Source organism: Mus caroli, unplaced genomic scaffold (assembly GCF_978045245.1).
Source record: "Mus caroli unplaced genomic scaffold, Mus_caroli_1 scaffold_1, whole genome shotgun sequence".
Taxonomy (NCBI): Eukaryota; Metazoa; Chordata; class Mammalia; order Rodentia; family Muridae; genus Mus; species Mus caroli.
This window is the reverse complement of record NW_028227256.1, coordinates 53,416,051-53,428,074: the sequence shown is the minus strand read 5'-3', so window position 1 is coordinate 53,428,074 and position 12,024 is coordinate 53,416,051.

The window sequence follows — 12,024 nt, the reverse complement described above, 5'->3', positions numbered from 1 at the left end:
TTCCTGTTCCTCTACAAGATGTCATTCTCTGTTCCCAGTAATATTCCTGGTTCTATAATTTTGCAATCAATTTAGACATTTTATTTTTCAGTTCATAAATTTATTAATAACATTTACATAGTTTTTGTATACAGTTTCCTCTAATTGAAAAACTCCCTGAGGGTGAAATGAGAAGGCTGCTGAGACTCAGGAGATAAACAAACTGACCCATGTTTGGGAAGGATACATCCTAGAAAGATTCTCAAAAAGGCCTTAACCACCTTACAGAGGGATTAACCAGTGCTGGGGTGGAGACCAATGAGCTGAGCTGCAGGGTGGAGCTCAGCAGAGAACCCTAGGGGTATGTTTTTCTGAGTTGCCATCTCCTGTTTAGGGAGGTCATTTTGGTGATGCCTCTGCTTTAAGTCAACCCACTGCTGTAAGAACCCCTTCATTCACTGCTAAGCCCAGTGAAACTCACTGGCTTACCAGTGTGCACATTGGTTCCCTTTCTGGGGTGAGCAGGCAAGTGTGTTGTATGTCTGCAAGAACGTCTGTCACAGAACAATAGTACACCTTGATCTTCCCTTTGGCATTAGCCTAAATACAGCCTGATGCGTATCTCCTACACAGCCTGTTTGGATTTTGCTTTAGAAAACTACCTCTCTTCCTTTCAACTGAAATATTTACATTATTGTTCAACATCATTTATTTTAAAAGATACTTTATTTCATCTGTTTATTCGTGTGTGTGTGTGTGTGTGTGTGTGTGTCCTGCAGCTGTGGAAGACAGAAGTCAACTTCCTCAGTTTGGTTTTTCTCCTATCCTATAGATGGAGGACTTGAAGTGAGGTTATCAGGCTGGGAAGTACGTGCCTTTTACCCATTGACCATCTCATGGGCCAAATATTTGCACTTACCCTAATTCCAAATGTGGTCCCGTCTCTATGTGCATTTCACTGTTTCCTTACTCTCAGGTCTGTTCTTGTTTTCTCCTTTTCTCTTTTCATGTCCTAGTTTATATAACTTCATTCTCCCTTCATTTCTAGTGCTGATTTACTTAGCCCGACTTTGTTTTGTTGTCGTTATTAGAAGCTTCAGGAAATGTGTGTTTTTACCTCCAAAGACTTATTTTTACGTTCACAGCGTCTTATTGTATATACCGAGAAATGCGATTACTGGTTGCATGGAAAATCTACATACTGAGGCATTGAAAGAGCCATAAAATGATTTGCACAGTGGCAGGTATACTTTGTATTCCTAAATGTCCTATGTAAAGTGTTATTTCATTAAAGCGATTTGATTAGAATTTCCTGAAGGGTAAATTATATTGAACATATTTTGTGTGATTGTTGTCCTTTTATATAGTTTCAGTGGAAAAATATTCTACAAAATCTTATGCTCATTTTTTATATAGGACTTGTGTATCTTTAGCTATAACTCCATATTCTGGATGATAGAATTACATCTGATATGTGGTTTTAAAGTATATTTTCTCATTGTGTGGCTTCTCATATTTGTTTTCCTAATAATTCCCATATGCATTGGACTTTTTGGTTTGGAGGCAGCCTGAGATTATCTGTCCTCTTATTGTCTATGTTTTTCTTGTATATGACCAAGTATTACCAAATCCAAGACCCAACATTCACCATTTACTCCCATGTTTTTTTCTGGGATTTTATAGCTTTAGCTTTACAGTGCATTCTTAGTACATTTTAATTACTTTGTGGAATATTTTACAGTCAGGCCATAACTTTATTATTCTGCATGCAGCTATCTCGTGTATATAAATATACACTATATATATATATATATATATATATATATATATATATATATGCACATACATATATATTGAAATGAATAGAACACAGCAGACTGTATAAATAGATATTATACATACAAAAATACTCTGCTATGTTCTTTTTATTTTATTTTTTAATATTTTTTTATTACATATTTTCCTCAATTACATTTCCAATGCTATCCCAAAAGTCCCCCATACCCCCCCCCCCCACTTCCCTACCCACCTATTCCCATTTTTTTGGCCCTGGCGTTCCCCTGTACTGGGACATATAAAGTTTGCATGTCCAATGGGCCTCTCTTTCCAGTGATGGCCGACTAGGACATCTTTTGATACATATGCAGCTAGAGTCAAGAGCTCCGGGGTACTGGTTTGTTCATATTGTTGTTCCACCTATAGGGTTGCAGATCCCTTTAGCTCCTTGGGTACTTCTCTAGCTCCTCCATTGGGGGCCCTGTGATCCATCCAATAACTGACAGTGAGCATCCACTTCTGTGTTTGCTAGGCCCTGGCATAGTCTCACAAGAGACAGCTATATCTGGGTCCTTTCAGCAAAATCTTGCTAGTGTATGCAATGGTGTCAGCGTTTGGAAGCTGATTATGGGATGGATCCCTGGATATGGCAGTCTCTAGATGGTCCATCCTTTCATCACAGCTCCAAAGTTTGTCTCTGTAACTCCTTCCATGGGTGTTTTGTTCCCAATTCTAAGAAGGGGCACAGTGTCCACACTTTGGTCTTCATTCTTCTTGAGTTTCATGCGTTTAGCAAATTGTATCTTATATCTTGGGTATCCTAAGTTTTGGGCTAATATCCACTTATCAGTGAATACATATTGTGTGAGTTCCTTTGTGATTGTGTTACCTCACTCAGGATGATGCCCTCCAGGTCCATCCATTTGCCTAGGAATTTCATAAATTCATTCTTTTTAATAGCTGAGTAGTACTCCATTGTGTAAATGTACCACATTTTCTGTATCCATTCCTCTGTTGAAGGGCATCTGGGTTCTTTCCAGCTTCTGGCTATTATAAATAAGGCTGCTATGAACATAGTGGAGCATGTGTCCTTCTTACCGGTTGGGACATCTTCTGGATATATGCCCAGGAGAAGTATTGCTGGATCCTCCAGTAGTACTATGTCCAATTTTCTAAGGAACCGCCAGACTGATTTCCAGAGTGGTTGTACAAGCTTGCAATCCCACCAACAATGGAGGAGTGTTCCTCTTTCTCCACATCCTCGCCAGCATCTGCTGTCACCTGAATTTTTGATCTTAGCCATTCTGACTGGTGTGAGGTGGAATCTCAGGGTTGTTTTGAGTTGCATTTCCCTGATGATTAAGGATGTTGAACATTTTTTCAGGTGCTTCTCTGCCATTCTGTACTCCTCAGGTGAGAATTCTTTGATTAGTTCTGAGCCCCATTTTTTAATGGGGTTATTTGATTTTCTGGGGTCTACCTTCTTGAGTTCTTTATATATATATTGGATATTAGTCCCCTATCAGATTTAGGATGGATTCGCATTATTCTACATGTTAACAACCAGTTGTGCCAGCACCATTTGTTGAAAATGCTGTCTTTCTTCCACTGGATGGTTTTAGCTCCCTTGTTAAAGATCAAGTGACCATAGGTGTGTGGGTTCATTTCTGGGTCTTCAATTCTATTCCATTGGTCTACTTGTCTGTCACTATACCAGTACCATGCAGTTTTTATCACAATTTCTCTGTAGTACAGCTTTAGGTCAGGCATGGTGATTCCACCAGAGGTTCTTTTATCCTTGAGAAGAGTTTTTGCTATCCTAGGTTTTTTGTTATTCCAGATGAATTTGCAAATTGCTCTTTCTAATTCGTTGAAGAATTGATTTGGAATTTTGATGGGGATTGCATTGAATCTGTAGATTGCTTTTGGCAAGATAGCCATTTTTACAATGTTGATCCTGCCAATCCATGAGCATGGGAGATCTTTCCATCTTCTGAGATCTTCTTTAATTTCTTTCTTCAGAGACTTGAAGTTTTTATCATACAGATCTTTCACTTCCTTACTTAGAGTCATGCCAAGATATTTTATATTATTTGTGACTATTGAGAAGGGTGTTGTTTCCCTAATTTCTTTCTTAGCCTGTTTATTCTTTGTGTAGAGAAAGGCCATTGACTTGTTTGAGTTAATTTTATATCCAGCCACTTCACTGAAGCTGTTTATCAGGTTTAGGAGTTCTCTGGTGGAATTTTTAGGGTCACTTATATATACTATCATATCATCTGCAAAAAGTGATATTTTGACTTCATCTTTTCCAATTTGTATCCCCTTGATTTCCTTTTGTTGTTGAATTGCTCTGGCTAGGACTTCAAGTACAATGTTGAATAGGTATGGAGAGAGTGGATAGCCTTGTTTAGTCCCTGATTTTAGTGGGATTTCTTCCAGCTTCTCACCATTTACTTTGATGTTGGTTACTGGTTTGCTGTAGATTGCTTTTATCATGGTTAGGTATGAGCCTTGAATTCCTGATGTTTCCAAGACTTTTATCATGAATGGGTGTTGGATCTTGTCGAATGCTTTTTCTGCATCTAAGGAGATGATCATGTGATTTTGTCTTTGAGTTTGTTTATATAATGGATTACATTGATGGATTTCCGTATATTAAACCATCCCTGCATCCCTGGAATAAAACCTACTTGGTCAGGATAGATGATTGCTTTAATGTGTTCTTGAATTCGGTTAGCGAGAATTTTATTGAGGATTTTTGCATCGATATTCATAAGGGAAATTGGTCTGAAGTTCTCTATCTTTGTTGGATCTTTCTGTGGTTTAGGTATCAGAGTAATTGTGGCTTCATAGAATGAGTTGGGTAGAGTTCTTTCTACTTCTATTTTGTGGAATAGTTTGTGCAGAACTGGAATTAGATTTTCTTTTAAGGTCTGGTAGAACTCTGCACTAAACCCATCTGGTCCTGGGCCCTTTTTGGCTGGGAGACTGTTAATGACTGCTTCTATTTCTTTAGGGGATATGGGACTGTTTAGATCGTTAACTTGATCCTGATTTAATTTTGGTACCTGGTATCTGTCTAGAAATTTGTCCATTTCATCCAGGTTTTCAAGTTTTGTTGAGTATAGCCTTTTGTAGAAGGATCTGATGGTGTTTTGGATTTCTTTAGGATCTGTTGTTATGTAAATATTTCATTTCATTTCAAATGTAAATATTATGAATATGAAAATAATATATACATAATATTGTATAAAAATACGTAAAACCTTTACTACTGAATGCTACTAAACATTTGGAGACTAAATGCCAATTCACCACAAAATTCTCCACGAGAAAGAATGTAACCATTAGACAGGGCTACACAGAGAAATCCTGTCTCAAAAAAAAAGAAAGAAAGAAAGAAAGAAAGAAAGAAAGAAAGAAAGAAAGAAAGAAAGAAAGAGAAAGAGAAAGAGAAAGAAAAAGAAAGAGAAAGGAAAGGAAAGGAAAGGAAATGAAAGGAAAGGAAAAAGAAAGAAAGAAAGACTATATTGAAACAGAAGAAATAAAACTATGTACATTTGAAAATGACATAATCCTAGGAAATCCACTGAAAACACCTGGAACTAGCCAGCACATTCATCAGAGTTGTATGGCACAAGATCAACATGTTTTCATTTCTGATTTTGTTAATTAGGATGCTGTCCCTGTGCCCTCTAGTGAGTCTGGCTAAGGGTTTATCTATCTTGTTGAATTTCTCAAAGAACCAGCTCCTCTTTTGGTTGATTCTTTGAATAGTTCTTCTTGTTTCCACTTGGTTGCTTTCAGCCCTGGGTTTGAATATTTCCTGCTGTCTACTCCTCTTGGGTGAATTTTCTTCCTTTTTTTCTAAAGCTTTTAGATGTGTTGTCAAGCTGCTAGTGTGTGCTTTTTGGAGGCACTCAGAGCTATGATTTTCCCTCTTAGAAATGCTTTCATTGTGTCCCATAGGTTTGGGTATGTTGTGGCTTCATTTTCATTAAACTCTAAGAAGTCTTTAATTTCTTTCTTTATTCCTTCCTTGACCAAGGTATCATTGAGAAGAGTGTTGTTCAGTTTCCACATGAATGTTGGCTTTCCATTATTTATGTTGTTATTGAAGATCAGCCTTAATCCATGGTGGTCTGATAGGATGCATGGGACAATTTCAATATTTTTGTATCTGTTGAGGCCATTTTTGTGACCAATTATATGGTCAATTTTGGAGAAGGTCCCGTGAGGTGCTGAGAAGAAGGTATATCCTTTTGTTTTTCTGCTATGTTCTATTAATTTTCAATCACTGTGAAAATATCACTGTCTTGGTCATCATTTAGTTGTAGTAAGTTTTGAAATTATGAAGTGTGAAGTTTTCATATTTTCATTTTTTGGAAGATTGTGTCTAGTTCTTTGTATTTCATAATTCCACATATTTTAGCATATCTTGTCAATTTATAGAAAGGCATCAGGGTGACACTGAGTCTGCAGTGTAACTTGAAGCTACATGTACCTTCATCTCTATGTATTGCATTCCTATTGATGCTATTACACATGCAGATGCTTTTGCAGTTCTACTTAACGATGAGTCATTGCAAGTGCAACTGTTGGAATTGATGTTTACATGTTGATCTTGTGCCATACAACTCTGATGAATGTGCTGGCTAGTTCCAGGTGTTTTCAGTGGATTTCCTAGGATTATGTCATTTTCAAATGTACATAGTTTTATTTCTTCTGTTTCAATATAGTCTTTCTTTCTTTCTTTTTCCTTTCCTTTCCTTTCCTTTCCTTTCCTTTCCTTTCCTTTCCTTTCCTTTCCTTTCCTTTCCTTTCCTTTCCTTTCCTTTCCTTTCCTTTCCTTTCCTTTCCTTTCCTTTCCTTTCCTTTCCTTCTTTCCTTTCTTTCTTTCTTTCTTTCTTTCTTTCTTTCTTTCTTTCTTTCTTTCTTTCTTTCTTTTTGTTTTTGAGACAGGATTTCTCTGTGTAGCCCTGTCTAATGGTTACATTCTTTCTCGTGGAGAATTTTGTGGTGAATTGGCATTTAGTCTCCAAATGTTTAGTAGCATTCAGTAGTAAAGGTTTTACGTATTTTTATACAATATTATGTATATATTATTTTCATATTCATAGTATTTACATTTGAGTTAGTTTTTGTAGTCTATGTTATCCTTGATATTTTTCCATTAAATCCAAAATTTTTCATTTACTGTCCTACTACTAACTATTACCTTCCTTTAAAGTCCTTTTCATTTTTGTAAGGTTAAAACTAACATCGACCCCTCTCCTATTTCATCCATCAATAATTTGTTGGGTTTTTTCTCTTTACAATGGTCAATATATCTAAGTGCTTCCAGTTTTCTTGACCTATCAAAAGCTTTATGCCCAGGAGTAGCTGACCAACTCAAAACAGACGCAGTGCTCATTTGTGTGCTCTTGTTGTTGTTGTCCTTTTGGTTTCTGTTTGATTTTCTTATTTTTCTCAGAGAGAGAGAGAGAGAGAGAGAGAGAGAGAGAGAGAGAGAGAGAGAGAGAGAGAGAGAGAATATGAATTTAGGTGAGTAGAGGGAGATGAGAAGATTCTTGAAGGGCTTGCCGTAAAGGAAAGGATATGATCGAGGTGTATTATATGGAAATGGAAATGTATTAAAATATTGCAGAAGATTTAAAATGCTAACATATTAAATGAATATTTAAGAAGCAAAAGATTAGCTTTGTCCTAGTTGTTACACTTGTGACTGCAGCAATTGGGAGGCTGAACTAGTAAAATTGTTGGCCTTAGGCCAACCCTGATTGTATAGTTAGAGCTTCTTACTGAATAAATAAATATTTCAAAAATGCTTTTGTTTAATGACCTTTTTCTAAATTTCATTATTTATTTCATGAACTTTTTTCTATATTTTATTTTATCTTCTTCCTGTTAGCATCAGGGTTAGTCTGCTACACTTTTTCTCAGATCAAAGGTTAGGTTATCAATTTCAGTAATTTTGATTAGTAATCTAGTCATTAAAAACTGTAAATATCATTTAAGAAATCATTGATCTGAATCTCATATATTTTAGCATAATATACCTTTATTCCTGTGCATTTCAAAGTACTTAATTTCCTTACCCATTACTTATTAAAACTATGTAATTTTATTTCTTTATCTTTATTAGTTCATATGTATTCTTGTCATAAACTTTTATATATATTATATTTATTTATATCATGGCTTTCAGTTTACTATTTTTATAGGACTCCCAAGTGTGGAAACTTGTGTGTCTCTTATTCTTGTGCCTTTTCTTGGGCTCTTTTCCTTCTGTTTATTTGCCTTTTCCAACTTCAATTTGATAGTGATTGTTCTATCATATCTTTTATTTTGTTATGATTTGTTGTTATCTCATGGAAGCCTATTTTTTTATAATGAGAGACAAACAGGGGGTGGATCTAGATGGCCACAGAAGTGAGGAGGAGCTTGGAGGAGTAGAAGGAGGGGAAACTGTAATCAGGATTCACGGAATGAAAAGAGATTCTATTTTTGATAAAAGGGGGAGAGCTTATTTAATTTAGTTTTGTGTCTTGTTTTGTTTTGTTTTGTTTTAGATCTCCTTGACTTTCTCCTACTGTAAACTCATTGAGCTCCTTGGGGAATCGTTGACTCATCAGTGTGTCTGGGAAGTTTTGAGCTTTTTATTCCTTTCCTTTTCTTCTAAACCAGGTAAATTCTTGTGTGTTTTGTAATGTCCATCTTCTCTATAACACTGTTCAATTTTCTTCACTTTCTCATCTCTATTCTTTAGCTAAAGAATATTCTATTGGATTTTTTATTAATAACCTTTTTTATGTGACATCACATCTTTAAATTTTTCTTTAGATACTTTTCCTTTATGGCCTTGAACATTTATAATGAACATTTTGACAATGATTTAAATTTGTTTTCTAGTTCCTTCTGTCTCCAAGTATGAAGGTTAATACTTTTCTGTTTCTTTCTGTGTCTTAAAACTTTTTTTGGAAGCAACACTTGTTAGCAATTATAGCAGCTCTGACTTCTGATTTCCTTCTTTAATGGTTGTTGGTGTCCCTTACTTATTGTTATTTTATATATATGCATATATCTGAATATATATGTATATAAATCTGAATATATACACACATATATATGCATACATATATGTATATATATATAGTGTGTATGTTTAGTGGTTGGATACAAAAAATTGATCATCTGATGATATATTGTCAGATAATTGATTTTTCATGGTCAACAAACAAATACAGATTCTTAGAGAATATTCTGGGACAGTATGACATAGAAGGAGACATTTAAAATTAATAAACAGTGTTTTTTAAAAAATGTAAAGGGAGGAAGTGATTAGTAATCTCTATATATTTGTCTAATTTCATTTTTCCATAGCTCTATTCAATAAAGAAAATCAGGACTCAATAAACCATGCCCATGTTAATCCTCTCCCTGTTGAAAGTAGCTTGAGCTACCAGAAAACTTCTTTCCAAATGCTTGCTAAATTGAATAAATGATAATTAAATAGTATAATTAAATCATTAAAGCTGGACATGTGATATGCACCTGTAATCCCAGCACTTGAGAAGCGAGTGGGAAAATGTATTAAACTTGAGAGTTTGAGCAGTCTGGGCATCGTTAGTGAGACTCTGATGTCAAAAGTAAATTAACAAATTAAGTTCTAAGTCAGGATGGGAAAACCTGATGAGGAATGAAGAAATCATGTTCCCACAAAGTAAGATAATAATTGGGACTGACTGACTTACAGGATAAGGGACCAGATGTGGATTGCTTATTTGTGGATTCATGTATTAGTTGCTATTCAGGTAGGGTATCATAGACCTATAGCAACTTATGTACAGCAGGTATTAAGGAAGATTTGTTATCATTGAATGGGCACTAGACCTTTCTATCTTGTACCAGAATGAGCGAGAATAAAGCTGGCGTGGGCCTAAGACTTGGCATAAAAGTCACCCTAGCCTACATCTAGAAATATAGTAGTTAGGGTGATAAAATTTCTCAGATCACATTGACCAATTGAACACTGACTTATCTAAATAAAACTTGTTTAGAAATGGAAAAAAAAAAAAGAAAAAGAAAGAAAGTCACCCTAGAAACAAGAACCCTAAGCCAATGTTCATTAGTAAATACCTGGTCCTAGATATGGTGGGTGCTTAAAATTTTCTGTTTCAGCCCTTCCCAAAGGAGCAAGCTCCTTCTCCATTGCTACAGACTCCTACGAATGCACATTTGCAGTGAAGCAATACATATGCTACTTGTGACACTTACCAGAGAGGCATCTGGGCATCTGCTCCCTAAGCAAAATCACACTCAGCCTTTATTTTGCCACAGTACATCAGGGTAGTGGGAGTCACTTCAAGGAGCAGGATGCTTCTGAGTGGCATTCAAGAGGCTAAGACCTGGCAGTAGCTGGCATAAAGACCCCGGTGCTCTCTGGCTTGGCTGGCATCTCAGGGCATCTGATTTCCCAGCAGATGAGATGTCAGAATCTGTGGACACGCAGAGGGAGGAGCAGGTGTTGACCTCTGATCCACAGCCTTCTGGCACATTTCCTGTTTCTCTTCAATTGAAAAATCATTTATAGTAAATTGTTAGCCTTCTCCTCGTCCTATCTTGTCCCTAATGCCACCTGCCATCAACCAAGGCTTCACGTGGCTCTGCAGACACTTCTCCCTCAGGGGGGAAGCAGACACACTGCCTTTGAAGATTGGCATATTTATATCTACTCTCCCTGTATCTTAGATTAGAGCATCAAACTTGAAGCCACATTATTTATTCAGAGAGAGGGAGAGAGGGAGAGAGGGAGAGAGGGAGAGAGGGAGAGAGGGAGAGAGGGAGAGAGGGAGAGAGGGAGAGAGGGAGAGAGGGAGAGAGGGAGAGAGGGAGAGAGGGAGAGAGGGAGAGAGGGAGAGAGGGAGACTTACCTTAATATATGAAAATGTCAGGATTTCTAAGTTTATTATGTGTCTCTGTTTTCAGGGAGATTGTTACGCAGTCTTTGGTATCATATATCTTCTCATCTATCCTAGAAAAATGGTAATGTCTTCTTAGTAAGTAGTAAAACCAGTAAAATAATAGCTAATACATAATGCATCCAATGTAATATATAAAGTTCGATTATGATTCTACAGCTTCTATAATCATTCTTGTAAGCTTTATAAAGTAGTGATGCATTCTAGTATCTGCTATGCTGGTTTCCCATTTCCCTCACTGGTTCTGATACTGAATTTGGCAAGTGTTTCTTTCACTCACTTTGCATTCTATGCTTCCAGCATCTTCCAAGATATGGAAGAGTGAACACCAGACCTCATTGTCCCTCATTGATGCTGGCTAACTGATGCTCTTCCCTGACCAGTGGTCCTTAGTAAGAAAGATGCTGAGGAAAGCTTTGTCCCACTATTCTTACTGCACACCACAATGTTTGTTCACCACTCTCCTTACCTCATGGCTCACTCTTCCCCACTATCCTACTGCATGTCCCAGTGCACATCTGACAATTTCACAGCACCCAAAGAGTTTTTTTTTTTTCTTCAGTTAGTTCAGGTTGTGTAGCAAATTCAAGAATGACATTAGCTTTGCACACATTTGCAGTTTGGGTGAAAGTTGGTGGAGGTCTCTTTTCCTTGCCCTTACTTGATACAGTAGCCATGATTTAAGGATGAGGGAGGACATTGTAGACCATTTTACACAGGAGAGTTGATGTGGTCCAGAATGTAGAACAGATAGCGATTTCTGCTTTCATGCAACCTCTCCAGAAAATTGTCCCCAAATGATGCTAGGGAACTTCACAAAGTCATGGGGGTGGGGGTGGAGGTGGAATGAAAATATACCAGGCATATTGAATGAGAATACCAGGCATAGTCTAGTCTGCTTGTGAGACCCAAGATCTCACCCAGATCTGCTCACAACTTTCTCTTAATTAGAAATAAGCCAGTAAAATTGGCTCAGATTTGGTGAGGGAACTAGATATTACCTTTTAATAGGAATGATATCAAAATTTTGGGGACTATGATCATTGATGAGAACCATTTTTTTAAAAAAAAATACAATCTGTCACAGGATTGAAGCAGATTTTCAATGGAAAAGACTGAGTAATTGAAAAAAAGATTATAGATGTTGTGTAAATTCTTAACTTCTAAATTGAAAAGTGTGAAGCAAACGCATAAACAGTCCTTAATCTTTTTGTGATGACTAGTTTTAATTGGCAACAGAGCCTCAACGAGAGAGGCTGCCTAGAGCAGGTTGGTCAGTAGTTGT